Genomic DNA, 5,079 nt, shown 5'->3' with positions numbered 1-5,079 from the left:
TCAATAAATTTTATTATAAAAAATATTTACTTTATAATATATTTTGTCATTTTGTGTGCTGCTAAGTGTCAGATTAAGCTACTACACAGCAAGATTCATTGGTTATAAAAGTTTTATTGATAAGTCAAACTAAAGTGTGTATCTAGTAATATTATAAGCATATAGTATTATTTATAATAGCAGTAAAAAGATCTTTTACAGTGGAATCATACCACTTGTAAATTTGTTTATTGATAGATAAATTATCTACAATAAAGGTTTCTTTTGGTTATCTAATTTTATTAGTTTCTATAATGGTGTTTAATTGAATATAATATAATGCTTGTTCCTACTCTTTATAAATCATAAGAGATTACTTTTATTTTGAAAAACTATTCTTATTTAAATTTTGATTCTTATGATTTTAATTGTTAATTGAGTATTAACTTAAGATCATTTAATTTCAGAGATGAGGAGATTTTTGGTTGATAGAGCAAGTATTGAGAATGTGAATGTTGTACAACAAGAAGCCGAATTAGAACCGGCACCTAATGTGGTTAATGAGTTTAACCCAAATGAGATTGTGCGTGATCCAGGTCATAGGAAACAAATTAATGAGTATGCTCCGGATATTCAAGATCAAGTGAGGAGGGCATATATATTGAAGGGTCCAATGCAACCACATTTGCCAAGCTTTTATTTTGAGGTTAATGTTAAAGTTGTTTGGTATCACAAACGAGCTTTCAAATATATTGCAAAGAAAAGATCTTAATATTGTGAATGCCATGGAATTAGTTGATGTTGTCAAAGCTCGGTTGGGCACAATGAGAGAGAATGGCTGAAATAATTTTTTTGCCGATGTCCAAGGATTTTGTGTTGCTAAAAGTATTCTGGTACCAAATATGGATGACGAAATACCAGTTCGGGGTCGTTCAAGAGCAGAAGGGAGGACTATCACTAATCTTCATCATTACCGTGCAGAGATTTTTTATGTTGCTATTGATAAAATATGTGTGGAGATGGATCACCGCTTTAGTGGAGGAAGTAACATTATACTTGATTGCTTCTCATGTCTTGACCCCAAGAACTCTTTCTCCAAGTTTGATGTTGATAAGCTTGCTCGTCTTGCTGATATTTATCATGCAGACTTTTCTGATGATGACCGAGGAACAATTAGGGATCAACTTGAAACTTATGTGCTTCAAGTGAGAAGAAATGCTTCTTTTTCCACTTGTGAAGATGTTCAAAGTTTGGCTATGAAGATGGTTCAAACTGAGAAACATTTGGTATTTCCATTGGTTTATAAACTTATTGAGCTAGCTTTGATATTGCCGGTGTCGACAGCATCCGTTGAAAGAGCTTTTTCAGCAATGAAGATTATCAAGTCTAAATTGCGCAATAAGATCAACGATGTGTGGTTCAATGACTTGATGGTATGTTACACCGAGCGGAAGATATTCAAGTCACTTGATGATATTGATATTATTCGAACATTTACCGCAAAGAAGTCTCGGAAAGGACACTTGCCTCGTAATTTTATTTAACCCGCTATTGTAAGATTATGTTTATCTCTTTTATTTTAAACTATATTTTTGTTGACAAAATGACGAGTCTCTTTTATTTTGATTGATTACTATTTACATATTATATACAATGTGAATTTGCTATGTTTAAATTTTTGCCCAGGCTTTATAATTTTTCTGGCTCCGCCACTGGTTGCAATTATCAACCATATTCGTTCCATCATCAATAGATCACAGTTGGCAATCAATTTCTCTCATGTCTACAGAGAGGAGAACCAGTGTGCGAATTAGCTTGCCCCTTTGTGGATCATCATCCACAAACAACTCTATATCTTGAGATGTTTGCCTTCCTAAGTTTAGGGATCTTTTGTTAGTTGATGTCTTAAGTGTTACCTTTGTTAGGATGTAGTTTTTTTCTTCTTGTTCTCTATTTTTTCCACTGATTTAAAAAAAAATCATGTAACCACTTGAAAAAGTTATATATATCACAACAACAATGCATATTAGTGTAGACTTGAAAAGCCAACACCATTGACCCTTAAATATTTATGATGCACATAAATTAAACTCATAACAGAAAATAGTATTTTTTATGTTTTAAATTTCAAATTACAATTACAACAAAAGCTTCCAAAGTTCGGTCAGATAATGAGATGTTCTTGCTGGCTGCAAAATTAGGTAAGCCGTACAAAAGAGAGCCTTTGAAAACGAAGCTCCAAATACGAATATCCGATACGTATCTGTGAAAACGCGCATCGCATAATAAATCTATGGAATGGGAATCTCCTGCCAAACAGTTTTTTATTTTTTTTAATTTTGATTAAAAATCAGTAACTTCCAAAGCAGATACCAGTCACTTGAACACACGTTTCGTGAGGTTCTGTTGTTTATGGAAGATTTAGGTTTGATTTTCAATTTTCTAACAAGTAAAAAAAATTCTGTAATAAGAAAAATGCAACTGACAAAGGTAATACCTACTTCACTCTTTTTTTATGTAAGCGCGCACATCATTTTTTTATTTTTTTTTACAGTACACACATTATTCTTTTAAGGTGTGTTTGGTTCTAAAGGGTCGCGCAGATGCTGAATCTCCGTTCACCGTCGTACATTGAACAGAGATTTGTGTTGCTAACCGGAATGCAAGCACAAAGTAGGGGTAAAAAAGACAATTTCCCAAATTAACTCTTTGGTTTCTCTTTCGTACCAAACAGGCGCAGTTATTTCCGTCTTCCCAAAAATATTTTCGTCTTTCATACCAAACACAACATTAAGATCTCCAACTTAAACCTAGCGTATGAAAAGAATAAACTCTACTTAAAAAAAGTTAATTTATCATATCATAAATATTTCTAACTTTGAAAAATATTGATTTTTATAAGAGATATATAATCAAGATATTTAGCTTAATTGATTGAAAAATATTTGATATTATTTTTTATTCTTATGGATAAAATTAAATAAATAAATTAAAATAAGCGGTAGCTCAAGTGCTGTTCTGAAATCAAATTTGCTGATTTCATTTTTTATGTCTTTTGTTTTCTTCTCAATAAAATAACTACTTAATATCATTGTTCAATTGAAGTGATTAAAAAAAATAATTTAAATGTAATGACACTATAAAGATCTTTTACAATATCATTTAATTATAGTAAAAATCATATAACAGTTATGTGCTTTTTTTTTCAAAAACTAAGAAAATAATCTATGTACCAAGCAATATAAAAAAATTTATATTATTATCCTTTCATAAACTAATATATATATATATATATATATATATATATATATATAAAATAAATTTATTAATTTTTATAATAATTATTTAAAAGTAAAAAAAAAAAAATCATCTCCACTAGCAAAAGTTTAACTTGAGATTCTGAAATGTCTATATCTCACCATTAATTCTTTTAAACATCTATTTTGTAATAGAAATATATTATATTAATAGAACTTATTGAAGGGCTAAGATTTCATCCACGGGTAATTGTAGAGGATTCATTAATTCCTTAAAAGTGATATCTATCATGATTTATAATTGACTAATAATTTACAATATCCATGCTTAAAAATTACAAACTAAAGTCTTCAAAAAAATGAGAAAATATATTTGATTCCGTTGTTCTCCAATCCCATCAAATATGAAGATACGGGATTCAATTCCCCTCTTCGGCCTAAATTCCAAGCCATAAAGGTTCCTCTATCAGCAGGGGAAAAAATAAAGTTCCTCTATCAACTATGATTTTAAAAATAGGAAACGTATCTAATCTAACAGGACTCGATCTCCATGTAATCTCTAATTGAAAACAATGGTAATTTGTACTGTAATTATGAACATCTTGAAAAAGTGACTTTTTAAAACAATATAAGTTAGGTGATGATGAGCACAATTACCTAATGCACTCATACTCAAAATAGTTATAATAATTTATTCGAGTATTTTAATAGTTTTATTAATCTTCTCGTACCATAAAAACATTATAATTAAGAAAAAGAATACTATACACACATGCATGCACGAACAAAAATTAGTGGATGAATGCAAGTGTAACACATTAAGATTAGAATAATTTTTAATCATACAATTATATCTTCTTATAAACCTTCCTTCTACCTTTTATGATAAGTTTCAAATATGTTTTATACTTCTAAGACAATTTTTTTTTTTTACTTTTTATTCAATACTTACCATAACATATAATAAGATGATTTAGTATTACTTAAATTTAAATTTTAAAATTAAATATATTTACTTTTTCAATAAAAAAAAAACAAGTTCTGCAGTGCTTTCCATATAAACTTAAACATGTCTCTAGATGTCAGCCAATAATTTTAAATATGAATGCTCAAATTGGAAAGTGGGACTAACTGGTTCCGCTTCCACACAAATATTTCAGATTAATGGCGTATGTGATGTCAATTGGGAATTGTTATTACTATTGATTGCTTTGACTCAAGTCCAAAGTTTCGAGGGAAGGGTTATTTTCATCCAGGTATGAGCTTTGTTGGACTCTGAAAGAATGACGACGTGAGAAACACAATAAGCATGTTTGAAAATTAGGTTAAAAAATATCTCTGAGATAAAAATATTTTCACGAAAAAATCAACACTCTTGTTTTTACATTTATTTTATTTTTATCTGTTGGATTCCCTTTCATACTTGGATTGCAATAAAATGTGTGTTACAGTGATTTTAACAGAAAATCAAACTTACACTTAGTAAACTTATGCCACTAGTTGAGTGTTAGAAACGGAGCCCTAGAGCATGTTTTATCCGTTAGATACATATGCCACCGGTTGAGTGTTGGAAACGGAGCCATAGATGCTTTCATATACATCATACATATGCACACCCACCACTGGTTTTAATATTATGTAGTAGACTTACATATTAAAGGAAAAAAATATTAAACGTGATTAAGGTTCCTGTAATTTTATATTAATAAAATTGTTTCTCAAAGTTTTTAAAACATATAGATTTAATTCCTCTTAACTTTAAAAATATATTTTTAATTGGGTCTCTTAGTTAACAATTTTTTATTATTAACAATCAATGTCTTAAAATTAATTGATAGAGTCT

The 5,079-nt window shown here is 29.3% G+C and overlaps 1 pseudogene; it reads left to right on the top strand.

Moving 5' to 3' along the window:
- Window positions 1-448: 448 nt before the first annotated feature.
- On the top strand, window positions 449-1,621 carry LOC102661232 (uncharacterized; annotated as a pseudogene).
- Window positions 1,622-5,079: the final 3,458 nt, after the last annotated feature.

Source organism: Glycine max, chromosome 5 (assembly GCF_000004515.6).
Source record: "Glycine max cultivar Williams 82 chromosome 5, Glycine_max_v4.0, whole genome shotgun sequence".
NCBI classification, from domain to species: Eukaryota; Viridiplantae; Streptophyta; class Magnoliopsida; order Fabales; family Fabaceae; genus Glycine; species Glycine max.
The sequence above is the reverse complement of the archived record's forward strand: the minus strand, read 5'-3'. Positions and strand labels throughout refer to the sequence as shown.